Source organism: Lygodium microphyllum, chromosome 19 (genome assembly GCF_053477565.2).
Source record: "Lygodium microphyllum isolate KBCC chromosome 19, Lygodium_microphyllum_v1.1.10, whole genome shotgun sequence".
Taxonomy (NCBI): Eukaryota; Viridiplantae; Streptophyta; class Polypodiopsida; order Schizaeales; family Lygodiaceae; genus Lygodium; species Lygodium microphyllum.
In genome coordinates, this window is record NC_141153.1 from 57,069,041 (window position 1) to 57,090,985 (window position 21,945).

A 21,945-nucleotide genomic window follows, 5' to 3' on the forward strand; every position below is an offset into this window, starting at 1 on the left:
GAACTCTTTGTACTAGTATGAGCTCTAATATTTAATTTAAGAGGTTGGAACATTAGTCTATTGAACAAACCAATGAGAAGCCATAGTTTGCACACACTGAAGGATTGAGAAAACTATTGTAATAACAATAACACCCATAGTAGAGTAGAAGAGTGAACACGCTTTACCCACTTCCTAGCAAAGGTGATGGCTCTATCTTGCAAGTTTGCAATACCCAAACCACCACTTCTCTCACAATTAACTTATTCATGAGGATTTTCCAAACTAAGAAGTTGACTTTGGGGTAAGAGGTGGATCTCTAAACCTTGCAAAACTTGAACTAGCATAGACATACTCCAAGTGCTTATCATGCATTTTTCAATATTGACATTTTGTATCGAAAATATATGGATTTCAATTTAGGTTATACTTGTGAATTGTGGTATTTTGGATTGTTTAAAAGGCCAATTTTTGTGGGGTAGTTATTTCACGCTTAAGTGAGTGGGTTTCCTCACTTGAATCCGTTTGTAACCTCAGTTGTACTAAGACAATCTAAAGCCATAGGATCCCATAGGCCTACCAACTTTTCACAGCTTTTGGATAAAGGCTAAGATCCATATTGGATGTGAATAGAACCATGGAATGTCATCTTCTTAGGACACGGAGAGACAATGCTTAACAAAAGATAAAAGGATTAAAAAAGCATAAATTGTTTATAGTAGGTGATTCTTGTAATTAGTTTCTTTCAACAAATCCACCCAACCATTTAGTATTAAGCTAGCTACCTAAGATTTCTTAATCTCGATTTCAAGATGTTTGACCATAAGCTATTGAACTACTAATAAGACACTCTTTACTTGCTATTGTGGCTTGAGTTATCTAGTGTTAATAGCAACAATACCCATGGTTGGGTAGAAGAGGAAATGCTCTTTAGCCGCTTTTAAGAAAATTGGGTAGCTCTACTTGGAGGCTTGGAATACCAAACCACCACTTATTTGCAATTGTGTATCTTACCAGTAAGGGAATGAGGGCTCTTCTTGTTTATACCTAAAGTAGTGAATTACCTCCTGTATAGGCCAAAATTAAATTGCTCAAGTAAGGTATTATCATTTCGATGCTTCAATTTTAGCCAAGTTGACTTGGGAGCTTGAAACAAAGTAGAATCGGCCATATAGCTACAATAGATTATCAATGCTTTCCTAAACATTATGAAAACAAAGCATTATGTTTGTTTTCATAACTTAATGTCAATGAGTTGATAACAATACAATTTTGCATATACTCAGGTTGAATCAAGATACTCTACGTTCCTCCATCGAGAAACATGCACAATTTAAAGAGTAGGGGTACTAATGGATAACCTTGTGTAATAGATCTCTTAATCATGAATGAATCCTAAAGGTATTACCAATGCAAGTAAACACAAGTGTTGTTCTCTTTTGTTGGACTTGACCTAGCACCTTACAACACAAGGAAACCATTGAAGCAAAAAGAATTATAGGCATTAAAGTAGGCACCCACCATTCCCCAAAAGTGAGCTCAAATCCAAGCTTAAACAAGCATATAACATAATGAGATCCCACCTAAATTATCACAAGTTTTGTCCACATCCATATTAGTTATCACAAGCTTTCTCTCACAAGAGAACACAATCAAGAGAAAGGATTAGATTGTGGATGGTCTCATGGATCGACTCTCCATGGATATATCCATTTTCAAGTAATAATTTCATTAAGAATCTAATTCAAACTACAATAATTTCATTAAGAAAAACTTTAATCCAGACCAGTAAGGGTTTTATAAGAGACATTGAGAAAAGTAAATGGTCTATAGTCCTTCCAAAAGTATCTTATAGGCCTCTTAAAAATGAATTCAATAACTCCCACATTGACATATTTTGAAAATTGATTAGTTCATTTATCATGGGTGTGAAATCTCTACTACAAACCTCTCAAAAGTTTTGATAAGATCAAGTATTCTAGATAGAAAACCAATATCCAATTTGCTATTTGTTGCTTCTTCATGTATGCATTGCATTTCATCATAGCTTCAAAAATACTATCATGGAGCTTTTTCTTCTACAACACTATTGGTGGATAGTCTCCCACCTTCCTCCATTGCATTCTAGAAACAACTCTTGTAGCATGCATATTGGACACCTGTCCCTTTTCCAAATACAATTTACCTTCTTATAAGAGGGTAAGCATAAACTAGTCATGGGGAAAACCATACAAAGAATCAAGAACCTCATTCTTAAATTGTGCCACACAAAACCATAACTCATCTTTAAGCTACTTGCTCTATGATAATTTGTACAAATTTAACAATTCTCCTATCCCAATGAATTGCAAGTTCTCTTGAGGACTTCAACCTTTGGATTCTTAAAAAATTATGTTTTTGGTTTGTTCATGATAAAGTAATAATTATGGTTTTGGGTTCTTCATGAGAAAGCAAAGAAAACTCAAGTTTTAAGGGTTATAGATCTTTTTGGTTTGTGTAGCATTCAACTGAAGCTAAAAAACCATGGGAAGTAACTTGATATGTGGTTGAGCCACCATGCGTCTTCACATAAATATATTTGATCTATGAGTAGTCCATATGTTTCTTTTGTTAGGTGGATTGTCGAAAAGCTTCACTATGGTTGAATTCCCTAATAATTTGACTTCTTCTAGAATAGGTACAAGGTTGTTACCATGTAGAATTCTTAGTTGAATGTATATTGTATCCCATGTGTGATGTATTTACTCAAATTTCTTTTGTATTCCAACCTTTCATGAATAGGTTGTTAGTCATCTCGCTTAACTCAAGTGGTTGTAACTAAGATAAATCCTTTGCTTGTGACTATTTGGAGCATATGTAGCCATGATTATTTGGAGTATACATAACATTTATGTTGCAAACTTACTTTTCTTCGTTGGTTGAGATTCCTAAGATTCATCATTACACCTAGCAATATAGAGTTTAGGACTAAGACCTTTATTGCATAGAATCATAATATCTCTTGATCCTTGTATAGGTGTATCCAAAAAGGTGTTGCATTGCTCTAGGAACATAACATATATCCAAACTTGGTACCTTGAAGAGTGATTGTATTCAAGTTGAATTTTTTCACCATGTATTTGATTTTGTGTCTTCAGCCCTTAGGATACATGCCTTTTACATTCCAGGTAATCAAATTGATTCATTGTGCATTATAGGAAGGAATTAATTGTACACAACGAAGTCTCTAAAAGGATGTACATATTTGTAAAAATTTATTGTTTCCTTGCCAAATTTTTGAGCAAGATCCTTGAGTTACCACTTTGTCTCTCTTAGCTTCCTTTGCTCTTCTTTTCCACTATGTCATGCTTAGTCTCGGTAGGGTCTTCCCCCTTATCCTCCAACCCAAACAATCCTACTTGATTTTTAGGTACACTATTATATTGGATTCCCTTATCAATATCATTTGATTATGAAGGTGTTTTGCGTTGCTTCACAAAGACATACCACTTTGTGCTCATTTCTAGTGTGATCATCATTATTAGAAGAAAGACATTATTTGCTTTCTTTTGGATTGGTGGGGGTGTGTTCTACTTGTAAGAGTCTATGCTTGTCTTCTTTCTATATTTTCTTTGTCAAAATGACTAGTCTTTTTGCACATACATAGTAGGCATGAGGGAAGCATGATAATCCAACCTCATAGAATAGCTCGACTTCCCTTGTATCTTGAATCTATAGCACCTCTAATAGTTCCTCTTTTTATTATCAAAGAATGCATGCCCTTCCATCCCCCTTAGAGGTTGTAGGAAGTGGGGGAATATATAAAACTTTAACTAGAGTACTAGGAATTGCTTTATTTTGGACTTTAAAGAGCATCTGGCACCCAAAGAAAGATGACTATAATGGGCACTTTAATAGGAGAATGTCATTGGGTGAGAACCATGCCAAGTAAGAAACAATATGCACCAGATTGTCCTTGTATTCAATAGAGTAGTTGAGCATCCAATCACTTGTTTATGATCCATCAACCAATTCTTATAAAAAGCCCCACCTAACTAATTGGACATGAATTAAGAAGTGAGGTTGAAAGGTAGATACAAACCACATAGGAAACTCATCTTTTGAGAGAATACCACCCATGGAAAACATGAACATGCCTAATGTGGAAATATCATTCTAGCTAAAGCAAATGATACAATGGCCAACATGATAGGCGACCTTGGAAACGTGTTTAGGGATATTCAATAAACATTCTTTCACATTTAGCATAATTAACGTCGCATGTTGTTCAAAGATCTCAAATGCAAATTTTAGCACAATATAAACCATATAAGATTCATGTTTGATTACTTGATAATATTTGAATGGTTCATTTATCCTATAAAGATTGGAAAAAGAATTCTAAAACTCATGGCCACAAATTTGACAAGTTAAAATAAGATGCAAGAGTGGTTCCAAAAGAGTTGCTATGTCAAAGAGAACAATAAACAACTATCATATTCTTCAAGGAGAAAGACTTTAAGTTAAACAATTAGATACATAAAAAGTGATTTCCAAACAAGTTCTTCGATGGCACATGATATAAAAAGCCTAAGAATTATTGATTACAGCATATTCAATCAGAGTTGATTCTAGCATATCAAATTAAGCATGCTAAAGATCATAAGTGAATGCTATGAGCACTTGAAATGATGCTACCTTCTCAATGTAAAGTAGTCGATGCTAAAAGATTTATCTCTTTGCATCAATGCAAAGATAGAAATAGACATGTTGAACAAACATGCAATGCCTTTCCAACATGTTGAAAGCATGTCTCCAAATTCCTTTTAGGTAGGCATAAATAACAACCCTTGTCAACCTTAAGTTTCAATGGGTGGAGATGAGAGCACTTTTACCTTATAAGAAAGGCATATGAGGACAAGTAGAGACGGTAATTTCCTTTTCATATGGATAGTCAATTGAACATGTAGGTAGGGCAGTGACAATGCATTGAAAAAGACCAAAAGCGCCTTGCGCAATCATTGATGGGTATAAGTCTCACTCCTTACATGACCTTGCCATGCTAGAGAAGCAAGATTGTGATATTTAAAAAATGCATTTTCTTAGTTTATAGTGTTATTTCTTTGCTTTAATTTGCAATGGGAAAGCTTAGGCTTAGATTGAAGCTTTAGACTCGGGTATTGTGTCTTTTGGGCTTTCTTGGAGGTGTATAGGGTGATTAATTTCTTAAATAATATGTTCTTTCAACTAAGATACATAGAGAAAACAACCAATAAATGATGTAAGAGTTTACTTGGGAATCTCGTGAAGAGATATGGTAAGCATGTGGTTGTGTTCCTCCTCTCTCATCTCACCTCATCCTAGGCTCCATAATATATGGAATTGAGGAATTGAAACTTCAAAATAACACACACACACACGTACGTACGTATATGTGATTACCTCCATAGACTACTTTGCCATGTAGCACAACGTTTGGGTGATAGTCAAAATGCCCACGCTATGCAGATGCTATCTCGGAATCATGCACATGCTGCCAACATACTGACCCACCTATCTCCACACTTTTATGGAAGTCACTGCCATACAAAAGAAACTGTGATGCCACAAGGAACTTTAGACACTTATCCATATAGAAAAAAAAGAGAAATTTTCTAAATACTTATCAAAGTATCTAGAAAAAGTCTCAACTAGTAAAAGTGGAACACTTTACAAGTTAGTGATATAGTAAAATATTCCTGTATAGGAATTTCAAAATTCTCTAATTATCCATGTAGTGAAATTTTACTATATAAACAGACTAGTTAGAACTAATCATATAGTATTTTTTATATATAAGAAAACTAGTTGCAATCATGTAGATAGTTTTAAGAATTACTATTATGGTAAAAAATATAAATTAAAATAATAGAAAGAATTAAAAGATGTTATCTTCATTAATAAAGAGGTCAATTCAAGATACATATATCATCAATACTGAAAGGTTTATTGTGATTTTTTGTGACATGAATTTTCTCTCTATAGAGTAACCAATCCACGAGAGCTTTTCTCATGGCTGGCAATGTTTGCTCATTGCGTCCTCCTAAAAAAGTAGGATCTCTCTTAATAATACCATATGTAGATTTTAACGATGCATATAGCTCATCAATGGATTGGATGTCTAAATATTTGAGGAGAATGGTTTCTTGGTCTTCCTCTTCAAATGCATTAACAACCTGCATTTTAGAAATACAACATAGATTAGTTTACTACTACATCATAAGTTAATTAGCTACTCTATTCTCTTAATATTTAATAACATTGAGTTACTGATGAAGTTCTTGATGGCAATTCTATATTAGAAGGATCCACACTTTTTGATGGCTCAACATGGTCGAAAGTCTATAGTATAGACAAGAAAATAAAGTTAAAAAAATTAAATTATGCCACATTTAGTAAAAAGAAATGCAAAGAAGTACCTTAGATAATTTCTTATTTTTGCCCTTACTCTCCTTTTGTTGTTGCTTGCTTTGCTGCATTTTCTCGCTCATCTTATCACAATAAGTTTGTAATTAGATATAATTTATTAAATGCATATATTAAAATAAAATATCAAGAGATGGCTAAGCATACCTTTCGTACACGAAGACTTTTCCGTGCTACTTCAACCTCCTCAGGATCTTGGATCATATCTTGTGGAAGAGAGTGTTCACTACTACATAAACCCTATAATACAAGAAAAGTAAAACTTAAAATGGAATATCTTTTAATTTAAAAGTATACAAAAATTAAGAATATATGTATATATTCCTCATACAGATGGAATTCCTTGTAGTAGCTCCATAAAACTATGATCTGAGTTTAAATAGTCTTGAAACATAGGTTAAGTGTTAGAGACAATCAAATGAAAAAAGACTACAGACCAAGATATACGAACCATTTCATTATTTTTTTGACATTTTTCGGAAGCAGAAATTGAAACAAGAGGCGGACCATCATTGTGAGATTCCAACTAGTACAAGTAAGAAAATTGAAGTCAATATCAAAAACTAAAAACTCCAAATATTAAAATATTTAAATGAGTGAACGATGTACATACATGTATTGCACTATTCTCAGAAAAGATACATTGTTCTTCCACCATAAGTTGTGGATAATACACCTCCTCACTTGTATCCTAAAATTTTGGAGAAAATATAATGAAAGGTAAATATATCTAAGAAACTTAAAGTGAAATGATTATAATAAATATAAAGATAATAAAAATTATACAATTGAAAAAATAAAACTTGAGATGAAAATTGCAAATCTTACGGTTTTTGTTGCATATCTACTTGCTCGAAGCTATGATTCTTCTATTAAAAACATAGTTGTGCCAATCAGTACCAATTTCTTATGTATATAATCTATGGTGAGAAAATTTTGATAAATAAGTATGCTTACCAAAGATATATCCACCAAAGATGATCTTTTCCTCTTTTCTTTATGAGATTTTGAGCAACAAAAAGATAGTACAGATATACATCCTCCTTTTTCCAAAGGTAAGTAGCACCAGGAAACTCAAGGGGTAAAATTTGATCATAGTTTTGATCTATGATCTCTAAAATTCTATGTTTATCATCTTTATTATTATGAAACCGCAAATCATTGCCAATCTCATGGCTCTTGACCCAATTATACACTTTTCTGTGATTAGCACAATACCTAACATTTTGCGTATCTCGATAGTATTTTAGTAAAAATGGTTTTCCAAACTCATCTTGGTCTTCTCAACTAATCCTTTTAGGTTGTTTGAAAATCTGGTATAGGAGTCTTCATTAGAGATACATCTCCTATTTGTATACTCTTGATTTGCTTTTGAGGTGGCAACTGGACTCTTTTACTTTGTATTGAAACTGGTTTACTCATGCTCACTGTTTGTTCGGAACTATCATTCTTTGATTTTAGTTCCTCAATTGTTTTTAGAGTGATGATAGTTTGCATCATTGAATCTAGAGTTTGTTGACTTGGGGAGGCCATGAGACAAGCTAAAATTAAATCAAGAAACTATGTTAATATTCAACCAATAAAGAATCAATCAATCATATAAAAAGGATACAATATACAACTATACAAACCATGAGACAAGCTAAAATCAAACAAGATACAAGCTAAAATCAAATTTACAACTTTATATGCTAGTATTCCTCAAACAAGAGATTATATCCATACATTAATCTTCTTCAAGCAAGAAATTTTCTCATTTTTTAATAATCACACATGCATACATACACACATACACACAAAGGTCCAACTACCTATACATGAGACACAACATGAGCTATATCCACAAGATACCATCCTAATATACAAACACCCATAGATAAAGCATTATGATATACACAATGGGATGGCGATCATATAATGATGTCCATTATGACCAATGCTACTAGCACCCATTTGGATCTCCAAGAATGCAACACACACACACACACACACACACACACACTCTCTCTCTCTCTCTCTCTCTCTCTAAAGCAGTCAAGTTACATCACGTGATCTTCACACTATTGGAACATCTATAGACTCTCCAATTGATAATGTTACTCTCCTTCTCTTTGTAACTTCAAAGTTTGTCATTACCATGCAACACAAGTTCCAATCCCTCCAAATATCTTCATCAATATCAATTCTCCATGTACTTCTATTATGATCACACTTCAACCATGACAATTTGCACATTTTTTCTTCATAATTTACCTCTCTTATCATTGCATGAATGTACTCCCCATCCATATCATCATGTTTTCTTGCCAACACAATATCATATTTTTCCAACCAAGGAGGTATACAACCAACTGCCCCTATTTGTAATAATCTTGTTCTTTGAATTAGATCTTTTACCTCATATGCAACAAGTCTATTATGTAAAGGTAAAGGAACAAACTTATGCAATAAAGAACTCAATGGTCTTATGCAATCCCATGTAAATGGAAGTCATTGAGTTTGTAGTACACTCATTCCCATGATTAGATCTATAAGTAAGCATTCTTCATTTTCTTTTACGGTTATGCATTGCTTGTAATATTCTCCACTAAAAAATGTGTAATACTCTCCATCCCATTGAATGGAAAAAAAATTAGTGAGTCTTGCTTTTCAATGACCTATACTTTCTAACGTACTACAAAAAGTGTCAATTTTTACCACGATGTCATCTGCGATCTTGTATATTTCTCCATTATAAAGAATTCTTCTATATGTGGTAACTAGATGTCCTACTAGTGTATTCTCTTGAAGACCAAGAAATTGCGCAATATATTTTTGTTCTTCTGATGAAAGGGGCCTACGTTCTCTTCTCTTTTTTGTGATTAAAATGCATTTTTCACGCATCATTATGTTACAAGGATATTGGGAATCATCTATTTCAAAAAGTTTCCACATCTCCTTTGCCTTCTCAATTGAAGAAACCTCCACAATGCCATTCTCATGAAATGAATAACAACATAGTGTTTGGTAATCAGTGAAAGCATAACCATCAGGTAAAACAAGACAGGCATGTACTTGGATAAGCATTCTTTCATGTGGCAAAAGCCCATCTACTTCCATTTCTAATAACTTAAATATTGAAGTGAAGAATGTCCTCTTATAATAATTTACATAAGATATTTTGTTAAAGCGATTATTAGTCTTTACCGCTATATATAATGCTATCGTTCGCTCAAAGTCACAACACCAATACACATCATGCGATCCATGTCTCAATATGCCATCTAGTAGTTCTCCATTTCCCACAACGTGTTCTAAGGGAGAAGAAGTAGCACCAAAGGCTTCTTCCTTTCGAACTCTCCAAGCAGAAAACAAAGTACGTACAACACCTAAACATTCTTTTGACCAACCAATACATCGACTATAACTATAGAAGGCATGTGCAACATCTATGAGCAACAAACCTAGGTCAAAAATTGACTTTGGTATCTCATCAACTATACCTAAAATATATGGTAAGCACCATTGGATGAACTTTTGGTTCTCTTCGGCCTTAAAGCTTTCATTGTACTTACTTGGATTACGAGGCCATCGTCCATGACGAATAGAGGGTGGAGAGAGCTTATAAGCATTTTCACAACAAAAATCTATCATCTTTTTCTTTTCATTGGACATGGCTCTCATGAGTACTCGTATGTATTTTTGAAATATATTTAGAGATAACACATGCATCGCATCATATACCAAGTCTATTGACAAGTTAAAACCATACAAATCATACAGTTTCCATAGAATAGATGCTCTAGCTAATCCTACAAGCTTTAGTTTTCCATCCTTTTCAGCTTGTGTGGATGCCCTATTTGAACTTGATAAGGCATCAATCATTTCACATATGGACCGTTGGGTTGGAGGATATCTTGCTTGATATCGACTACCATCGTAAAGGTAACATCCTTGGAATGAGGGATTACTAGTATCAAGAGTAGCTTGGGCTTTGTCTCTACGACAAAAGAATTGCCCACCATCTTTGAAGGATCCTATTTTGCATTGTGTAGGATGATCCCCTGTAACCATCATTAGCATTAATATAACAACACAAAAGTTTGATTGTCCCATTGGATTTTCAAAAATCTTTTCTATAGGGTAGTTGTATGACACTTGCATACCATTTATGTAAAGGTCTTGTAGCTCACTAATAAGTGGTCTTAAAAAAGTTTGAAATACATTAGGAGTATTACGAATAAATTTAGAGCAAGTAAAAGGTATGAATAAAACAGGAATAATGCCTAATATGGAACCCTTCCCACCATTAAGGACCTTAATTTCAACCACACCACAGTCCTTTTGAGTGATACGAGAGGCTTGGAAGCCATCCCAATGTAAAAGAAGTGCCAAGTTCCGAGGATCACATCTATACATTTTCCTTTTACATTTGTTGAGATGTCGACATTTTTTACAAACAAAATTATACTCTTGCATCTCTTGGTCAAAACCTTGTTCTAGAACTATTAAAAAACAAGACCTTGGAAAAGTTGTATATACTTTCCCACATGTAGGGTTGTTGCATGCAACAACCATCTCATACTCAGCATTAGGATTCAAAAAATCTTGATACTCACGACACTTTGTTCCATCCCAAAACTCGTTTATGAATTCTGGTTGCATATGGATGTCTTTCCCTAACCATCTTGTTTTATGACGCCACATGCTTAGGAAATCATGACAAAGTGTCCTGGATCGCACTAAAAGCTCTAATTGTTTCTTTAGAGGTAAATAATCAATGGCTAACATTTCTCTTCTTGGTTTATTGCATTTTTTACACTTTTCACAACATTCAATATAATCACGCTTTAGTATTCTTTTTCGCATATTTTGTTTGCAAGAACACAAGACTACATCTTTGGTATAAGAATCTTCTTTACTAGGTGTAAGAAGTTCATTTTCATGATCATTGTTTTTACTTCCCATGCAAAACCTATAGCGCTCAGGTTGGACCATGCCAAGACCATGATACATAGATTCAAGTTGCTCCCAAGATGTCGTGACTCTCACTCCATCAAGGTTTCCATCCCATGTATCAGGTAGTTGCACTAATAGCTTACTTAAACTTGGCTTGCACTCTTCAACTCTTTGAGCCCTAGACCTTGGATTGCCCATGTCTCCAAACAATAATTGGAGCATCTTCTCTTGTTCACTAATTGATATTTGGTTCTCATCCCAAAGAGCTTGAAGCTCAATTATTTTTTGTATAGTTTGTTGATATAATGATGGCCTAGTAATAGATATGTGATTGTCTATAGAAGGATCTATTTGAGGAGACTCAACATGGTTAATTGAGTTGTTGTCATGACTAAAGGAGGGACTTATAGAAGTATTGATAGTTTGATCATTGCCTTGTTCATGTTGCCTAATAAAAGTTTGTGGACCAACACTCCTCCCACCATTACAATATGCAAGGCAATCACACCACCTACGTCATCTATTTAATTCATCTATGTTAGTTTCACCATGCATTAGAGATGATTCTTTGTGCCTTCGGTTCTCAAGATGATCTCCTTGCACATTTGAGTCCCTTGGTTCACTAGGATGTGATCTTTCTAGAGAAGAATGCGTAATCCCAAGCATGTCATTTTTAGCATGTGTAAAATAAGTACTACGATTCACTAATTGCCAACCTTCAGTACTATGTGCACACTTATAGTTACATGTGCATTTTCTTAATGTGTTTGTAGAAAAAAAATCCCTAACTTGAGTATCTTCAATCTTCAGTCCAAGGTTGATGAAATTATAAGCTCCACAATTAAAACTCCAAGACTGCAAAAAAACGGCCCATAACATAGTTTACGTTAATAACATATTTTAGTTGCGCAGTTAATATCATAGTCTATACTAGTTTAGCAATAGAGTTACATTTAAAACCATACTTTGTAGTTGATATCATAGTCTATACTAGTTTGTTATTCTCAAACACTTCCTTAAAAACAATTAAAAACAATTAAAAAGAAGCAATCTTTCCCAAACACTTCCTTAAAAACAATTTAAAACAATTAAAAAGAAGCAATCTTTCCTAAACACTTCCTTAAAGTGATGGGGTCAAATTTTGTAAACATTGGCATTAGTTGATGAGCACATAAGTGGGTATAAGACCAAAATAAGGGATTGGAAAGTCGAGGAAAAATGAGGAAAAACAAAAGGATAGGAAGAGTGAGGAAGACTAATGGCTTGGAGCTAGGTGTAAGTTTGCTCTTTCTTGTGATGAAGAGTCCAAGTGGGGCTCTAGAGCAACATACTTTGTTTGTTTTGAAAGAAGTTTTGATACATGTATTTGATGTACACAAACAAGGGGGATGCTTAAGCGTATAGGTAGCTTATTATTTGCAAATAGGGAATAAGCTTAAGTGTAATAAGTAAGGGGAACCTTCTTGTTCAATTAAGTGGGGGGCCTACGTTAAAGCATGTGGCACGTGGCTAACTCTCATGCTCTCATGCATGATGTCTTCTCATGCACACTATAGTCAGTGTAGTACTGCTGCCAAAAGACTGGGACTTCAAATTGCATGTCGTGCAGGAAGGATAGGGGTTCCAATTGGACCTTAATTATATTAAGGTGTACAAATGAAGTAGTCTGCATTTTCTTTGATAACGTTGTGGGTGCTACAGAGCAACCTTAGAACATAGACTTTTTGTCAGCAGGGTTTATCTATTGTCTCTTTGGCATTATATTTGAGCTGCTGGATGACATTCTTGGAGTTGGCTATCATTTGTAGTCTCTACTCCAATTTTAGATTAGACTGTAGAAATTTGCTGAGGATCACATTGATTCATGAAGCTGATAACGTATTGTTTTCCATATCTGTATTTTCCTTGCACTGCAGTTGTAGAGTTAAAGGAGGGTGACTATGCTAGAAGTATTGTGGAGATCATATTTCAGACCAGTTGGTTAAGGAAAGACATACCACGAGCCAAGCCGGAGCGAATCTTCAAGGTTGTTAACAGTCCAAAGAATGTAGCCAAGTTTGAGGAATGCAGGGACATGGTGAAGGCCAAGGCCAGCAAGCTCATCAGCTCTAGAACCAGACACTATTCCCGATGCCAGGCTGATGGCAACGAGCTTCTGCGCTTCTACAGCACAACTGTGTCCTGCTCTTTTGCCAAGCCATGGTCTTCTTCATACTTGTGCACATCCATTACATGCATGTGGTGTGTGCCAAGTCCTAAGGTCAGGATTCCCCATGAAGGGCCAGCCTGGTATCTTCACAACTGGAAGTAGTGGCAAGGCCCATGACTCAATTTTCTTCTCAGATGATGATTATGACTGCGGTGCCATTGGGGATGGCAGGCGTGCAATGCTCGTATGCTGGGTGATTGCAGGCCGTGTGAAGAGATTGACACATGAAAGCTCCCAGGATGGCCATGGGGCTCTGAGTGGGTATGATTCCTTTGTAGGGAAGGCATGCCAATACAGTAATCTGGAGGAGCTGCTGGTCTTCAATCCAAGGGCAGTCTTACCTTGTTTTGTTGTCATCTACAGCTACTAACCCAACCCAAAGATCCATATGTTGCCTACTCCTTGTGTACAGCATGCAGTCGCTAGACTTAGCTAGATTACCCTCTCATAAATGCAGAGCCGAGGCCTACACATTCAAATATGAGCAACAACATCTTTAGCAGTACTGTGATGGACTGATCTTGAGGACATATCCAGCATCTCAAGAATGCCTTTACGTTTGTGTTTAGTTAAAGGGCAGATGCAAAACAGGAATATAAACGATTCATAGAGAAGACAAGCCGGATGAAACCAAGTGAGTGATAGAGAGAATGGGCAGAGGTTGCAGCAGTCGGGGGAGTCTACCTAAGGCCATGAAGGGTGTATTGTTACACACAGAATGGTAGCCCCTTTGTTTATTGCGAGCTGGCTTCTTCTCTATCACTGCTTTCATCTCTGCACTAGGATGCTCTGCACTAGTGTCTGTACAAGCACAAGAAAGAAGTAGTGCAGGAGACCCCCTTAGCAAAAGTTGAGACCTAACGGGCTCGATAAGCCAGTGTCTGTACAAGCACAAGAAAGAAGTACTAGTGCAGGAGACCCCCGTAGCAGAAGTAATTGAGACCTAACAGGCTTGATAAGCCATAGCAAAAGTCAAGACTAGGAGCATAATAGAAGTAAACTAAAGCACAAATATAGTCATTGTTTGCGGGGCAGAAGTAGCCGTACCAACTGCTGCACGGAAATAGAGAAATTTGGAGTGGCACACAGGAGGAGAATAGGTGGAAGATGATGAATCAACTGACGACCATAGCCATACTATATTAAAAAAATGTGATGCATGAAAGACATTGCAAAAATATTGTACATAGACTGGAGCTTAGTGATGGTGACCGATGCTGCAATCTATGACATCTTTTCTTTCTCTATCATGAAATCTGTGCACCTCCACTTAGCTCATAGAGTACGGCCTGCTATGTTGCTGAATGAAAAGGGGAGAAGAAGAGAAGGCGGGAGTTCCAAAACGTTAGAGGGAAAATATATTAAGGTTAGTGTTTCAACGGTAGGATGAGAACTTTTTAAAAAAATTTTGAGTTTATCAATATTTATTTCTCTATTTCATTTTTGAAGAAATCTAGAAAAAGATAACTCACATGATCATATTGATAGCATCACCAATTTGTTATAAAATCTCCCACCCCCCCTCCCCGGCAGCCTTCGATGACTCAACTCTTGGTGATTTTTGGTGCGTGCACACTGCATTAATTATCTCTGTGAGTACAATGAGTAGACTTTGTCGATCATCATCATTCCAAACACAATCTTGTAGAGATTTTCGATGTCTCATCAAAATTGGAAGACTTAAAGGGATCTTGGTAACACTCAAGATTCTTTAAATTAAAAATGTTTTGTCTCATCAGTGATAATATTAGCTACCAAGACTCATGGATTTATTTACATATCTAATAGAGTCTACATCTCTAATAGACCCGTTTCCAACATCTAGTGTCTAATTGGATCTTATATATCCTTTAATATTCCTATCTACCCAATGCTTAAATATGTTGCTGGCATTGGCACCTTAAAATCTCAACAAATACCCCAATGACTGGTTGTTGGTATATTATTATAGACAAGGGCTCTTAAAAATAATCCTAATTATTATCTCAAAAATATATTTGTAATATAGACTATATCTCTATAATAGTCTACATCTTTGGCTCAACAAACAAAATTTTGTTGATGTTGATTATTCAGCCTTTAAGAGAGAATTAGATTTGTCTCTACTAGTCATGGGACGGTTTCATGGTTTTGCTTTGGAGATATTCAAAAAAAAAAACACAAATTGGATAAGAATATGAAAGGTCATTAGATGATGTAAAAGTAGAGTCAACCTTTTATTTTGATATGTAAATTCACTTACTTTTTGTTTTTAAGTTTTGAATTTCGTTAGAGAACATAGTTTCGTGTGCATATTGTGGGAGCTATACATGTGTATATGTGGAACTAAAGTCATGTTCTTACTTAACAATATGCACGAGGGAGGGAGAGAGAGAGAGAGTGAGTGAGAGAAAGGCATGATTGCCTCTAAGGCATGATTTCCTTAGAGGCAATCATGTCTCTCTCTATACAAATATTCTTTTTAAATTTTGCAGGTAGACTCCTCGGTAGACGCAAATTGTGTTTGGGGTTCGACTCCCCTTGAGTTTATCTTTATTTGTTTCATTTACTCTCACAGAGAATTCTTCTCTGAACTCAATATTAGACTAGCTTTGACTACCACTTATAATCCAAAAGGAAATGGGAAGAGTGAGGGAGGACATCCACCCATAGGGAAGGCATTGACTAAAGCTTGTGGTGATCGGATGGGAGATTGACCAAGGTTGCTACATTTTCATTATGGGCTGATCATATGACTCACAATACGACTATATGATTTATGTCAACAGAGTTGATATATGGAAAAAAACTAGTTATGCCCACTGAGACTTGGAGTGTATTTCCTTGGTAGGAGAATTTATCTAAAGAGGAGCTTCTAGCTCTTTGCATTAGGCACCTAGATCAAAGATTATAAGATGTGTAGTTAGTAGTGGAGAGGTTAAAGGTAGTTAGATTGAGGAATAAGGATAGATTTGATAGCAATCATCATCTATGGCTTAGAGCTATGGAAGAGGGTGACTAGATGTTGGTGTATGATAGCAGCCTGGAGAATCCTCCTCTATTTAGTTGGCTTTAAGTAGAGCAACTATTTAGGACATTTCTATTGACTTATGCTCAATACGAGTACTCTATTTCATGGCAACAAATCATTTCCCCATATGAGGGGGGTTTGGGATTAGAGACCCTTAAGGGGAATGCTAATAGCTTGAGCTTTGTTTCTTTATTAGGGATTATGTCTTATCGGCCATGGATAGTGATCATGATGAAGTGGATTCGAAGAGTCCTCGTGTCTACAATCAAGCTTCCTCGTTTAGGTTGGGGGGATAAGTTATTTGCTATTAGAGGAAACTTGAATATGATAGATCCTTTGGTTGCTCCACATCTAGTTAGTATATGGAAATTGATGCTTAAGGATGTTAAGTATTAAGGGATATCATGCATGTTAGGGGATTATTCTCGTTTGCAACTTGAGGTGTTGTACAAGAGGGTGATTCATATGGAATAAGTCCCTTACCTAATTAGTATGCATTAGGATATTGGCTTAAAGGGATTAAAATTTGGGTGTCTAGGATGATGTCTCGCTTAGAGGAAGTTGAAGTATGCATGGCAAGGTGAAATGGTTTTTATGGAGAGAAATGCTCAATAAAATTCTAAGATATAGTAGGTTTAGCAAGTTTAAATGTCTAACTCCTAGTTGTGTTCTTTATAGGAAGAAGCATGAGGATGTATCTCATATTTTGTGGAAGGGTGCTAAAGTAAGATCCTTATGGAGCAAGTTTAAGAAGCCCATGAAGAAGACAAGGGCATCATCATACAACATCAATGAAGTAGGTGCCACTTTTGGTGATCATAGCTCATCAAGTGAGAAATTTGAGAAGTTCTAAGGTTTAATTCATTTTCAAGAAAATTTGATCAAGTGCAATTTGCTAAAAATATTGTTGCTTCATGGGAGATTTGAGTTGAGAATATCGTAGGTGGCCTAAGCCTTTAAAGATTATCTACAAGAGTTTAAAGCCCTTTGGTCTCATATGAATAGTAGAAAATATGTTTCTAAGGTAGCTTTCAAGCTACTAAAGTGTTTTATGTAACTATCTCATTGGATGCCATATTGACTATTTCATGTATCCATTGGGGAGTGGTAATTACTTAATCAAAATTTCTTTTTTGTAAAAAACCATAAAAGGCAGAGGCTCTCTCTCTCTCTCTCTCTCTCTCTCTCTCTCTCTCTCTCTCTCTCTCTCTCTCTCTCGGCTACCCTAATGGTAAGCCATTTGTTTTTTTTTCAAGCAAGTGGCTATCCTAGTGGTAAGCCACTTGTTTGATCTACTTAGAAACCCATGTTCAAATCTTCCTTTTTTTTTCTTATACTAAATGATAATGAGAATGTAAGAATTGAACTCAAACTCAATGCATTCAACTTAACCAATTGGATAGAATGTCTCTCTCTCCTTCTTTCTCTTTCTCTGTATACCTGCACATGTGTGTGTATGTGCACATGCACGCACTCATATATACACACTGACATTGAACTGAATATTTGTTCTCACTTTGGTTTGGCTATAACATTTAAGTAGTCACATCTGCACTAACATTTTATCACACCAACCGACTACAACATTTCTCACTATGGTTTGGCTACAATGACTAGTACCCTATCACATTGACCAAGATGTTGTCCATTCATTTATATAAAAATTGAGTATTGCCTATGTGCTATTATCTCTAATGAAAAAGAGACACAAAAGGAAAAGGACACCTCATAATCTGAAGTGCAGGCAATGGTCATGTGACCTATTTATTGTGTTTACAAGTGGTTAGTCTATTCAAAGGCTTGTAAAAAGTCCCTTAAAAAAGATGTTTTAGCTTTCCCCCATATGACACACCAAATGTACTCCTTTGTCCAAGAAGAGCTTGTTTCCACATAATGAAGTCTTGAAGTCTTGCCTTACTTACATAACATGTGAGGGTTAAATTTTTATATAATGCCTTTTGGCAATATTTGTTGATGTGTGAGTTGTTGATGTGTGTGTTATGGGATGTCGAAGGTTCCATTGCACAACTCCCTAGTGCTATATCTTCAAGTGAAAGCCATCATAGAAGTGGATAGTTGCGAACTAATGCTTTATAAGTTGATAGACTCTACTAGGGTCTAGCATGTACAAGGATTGTAAATATCTTTCAATAGAAGTTTAAGAAAGACTCATTTCAATTTCAACATTATCTTCATGAGTAAAGGGATAATGGGTGAACCCACATAAGCTCTAGATAAAGTTCCACTATAATTCCCATAATGTGAATTATGATTATGATAGCATCATTAGCTTTTATCAAGGAGGGATTACAATAGCTAGGTGTGGTTGGGGCAAGGGGCTGTCTAGGATGGGGTGGGCCAGCAAGCCCCTACTCCCAATTGCACTTGGCTAAGCATGTAGTGCTTCTTGAGCCAGAAGAGCATGATGTTGAACGGTGTAAGGTAAACAAGGGCAAATAGCCCTCCTTGAGTTGGAAGGCCCTTGCCCCTAGTCACACCTAGCTAGGTATGCGGTGCTCTCTCGAGCAAAACATTATAGGGTAAAACAAGGGAAAATAGCCCTTGCTCCCCCCTCACCCCCCTATAAGGGCTTTGTAGCTATACCATGGCGTTATCACTGGAAACACCTATATAGGGAGTAGTAGTGACTCTAAGCCTTGCTTGGTTTCCACTCTACATGTGATTCCCTATACCTAGTGGTGAACCCTCTTATGTGTGACGTCACAAGGGTGTAGTCCTAGGATGTGCCTATGTTGTACCATTTCTTTGATTGAATAATACAAGAGTATACCTTGCTCTCACATATCGTGTTGCCTTGTTGTGTCATGTTGAGTGAGTAACGAGTGCAGGTGTATCACACTTGGTATTAGAGCAACTCTTTCTTGGAGTGAAGGAGTGCTCACGGAAGCAAGAGAAAAGGATCCAGTGCCCCAAAGAGAACAAGCTGAAACGACCTACGTCGTGTTGCCCCGCATTGCACCCCCCACAGTGTGTCATCCCACATCTCGTTGACCTCGATGCATCGACCCCTGTCATGACAACCCCCGTTGGGTCGACCCACGTCATGGCGACCCACGTCACGCCAACCCTGGCGTGACACTCGGCACGGTGACCCCGACACCACCAACCATCTGAAGACATGACGCGGCTTTCCTACAGCACAACCACCACCCCAAAGGTGAAACGTGCCGTCCCCACGTTGACAATCCCACCGACCATATGGAGGATGACAGGGAGAATGTACCCATCCCAACAATGAAAGAGAGGAAGAAGAGTAGAGGGCAAGAATGGAAAGTGGCCCAAGAGGAGAAGGTAGCCGAGTTGGAGAGACAGCTGGAGGGCATGTCAAACATGCTAGAGTCAATTTGGAGGAACATGTAGATGAAGGAAGAGGATGAGGAGAGAATAAGAAAATTAGAAGTGGAGCAGGGCTATAGTGAATGGGGGTTACAACAACAAGAAAAGGAGAAAAGGCAGAAAGCACAAGAGGAGGTAGATAGATTAGGGAGAGAGGAGAATTCTAGGAGAGCACAAGATACAAAAAAAGATAAGGAGAAGATAGTAGAAGCAAGAAGTAAGAAATAAGACAAGAAGAAGAACAAGAAGCACCACCATAGAGACGAGGAAGATAGTGATAGTTCAGAAGATGACTATGGCAAATTCAAGATGCCCCAACTCCTCAAGTACAAAGGAGAGAGAGACGGCGGGCTAGTTCTAAAGAAGTGGATCACAAAGGTGGACATATACTTGAAGTATGCTAGGATCACCGAAGATAGGAAAGCAGAGGTGGTAGCCATCTACTTGGAGGAGGATGCTGCCAGTTGGTACCCACTAGAACAGGAGCAGGGATACACACCATCTTTTCATGGGAAGAAATCCAAGAAGAACTCAAGGACTACTTCATTCCAAAGATGGAAAAGTTCAAAGTTAGAGAGACGAATGGAGAAACCTCAAGCAAATGCAAGGGAAGATGAAGGAGTATGTTAGTAAATACAAGCAGATTATGTTACAACTACCCAACATGGACACTGATACCAAACTACATGGATTCTTATTTGGGATGCAAGAATGGGCCAGAAGAAACGTAGAGAGGCAGGAGCCAACTGGTTTAGTCGAGGCCATGAGAATGGTTGAAAGACTAGTGGATTTGGAAGGCAAGAGGATGGCCCAAAGAAACCAGAACAGATTCAACACCAACCCCGGCAACAACTAATGGACCCCAAGACCTAATGTGCCCAAAGGCCAGTTCACAAAAACACGGAGCCAAACCACCAACATAACCCCAACCACAGCACAATCCTCATTAGTACCAAGAGGAGCAAATGGTAGATGGGGGAATAATCACTACAGGCCTACTCCAAGTGCATCATATGGCCCAACTGGATCAAACACGTCTTGGTGGAGACCCCGAGGCCCAACCACGGGAATTAGATGCTTTAAATGCGGAGGACCACACTACCAAAACAGATGCCCTGTGGAAGACACAACATCATCAAGCGGGCCGAGGGTGAATGCCACTAGTGTGTATGGAGGAGATGAGCCACAACCCCCACGTATCCAAGAGATTCCTAACGGAAGTGAGGAAAGCATGGACCACCCAAGGGTGGGGACAGTCAGTGCCCCCGACCCCATTGCATGGCGGCCTGGGTAGCAATAGTCCACCACTTATACATCAAAGGCAGAGTGAGCAAAGGAAATCAGGCCATTATGGTGGATATAGGGGTGACTCACAACTTTATCACACCAGAGAGCACAGCCAAACACGGATTGAAATTTTTCAAGGCCCTAGAAGGATTAATAGTAACATTCGTGCAAGGAGAAGCCAAAGAAGTGAAATAGTTTTTTGCAGTGCAGATAGAAGCTAGAAAATGGAAAGCAAAGCTCAACTTCTTAGTAATTCCCATGGATGACTTTGAAGTTATCTTAGGCTTGGAATTCTATGACAAGTATGTCATTGCAATGTTTGGAAAAGGAGTGAATGAGATGATTCTAGATATGCAAGGAGAAGGCGTCAGAGTACCCTGTGAAAGAATGTAGCTACTAGGCAGAACACCAATCAAAGTGTAAATGAAGGAGAAGAAGGATGGGGCTGCTTGCCAAACAATGAAGTCCAGTCCGAACCAACCAAAGGTGCCAACCCAAGCAACACTGTGTCAAGGAAACACCATCAGGCCACACATCATGACATGTAGTGCCAAGCAAGTGGAGAAATCTGTTAAGCAAGGAGACATGGTCTATTTATGCATGATCCGACCCATTGAGTAGGAGACCACCAAGAGGTCTTGAGCCCAAACCAATAACTCTAAAGTGACTAGAATACTCGAGGAGTTCAAAGATGTAATGTCGGCAGAACTACCCAAGGGTC

General features: G+C 37.1%; 1 pseudogene; it reads left to right on the forward strand.

The window, feature by feature from the left end:
• The first annotated feature begins 13,225 nt into the window (after positions 1–13,225).
• On the forward strand, positions 13,226–13,940 carry LOC148019906 (uncharacterized; annotated as a pseudogene).
• The last annotated feature ends 8,005 nt before the right edge of the window (positions 13,941–21,945 follow it).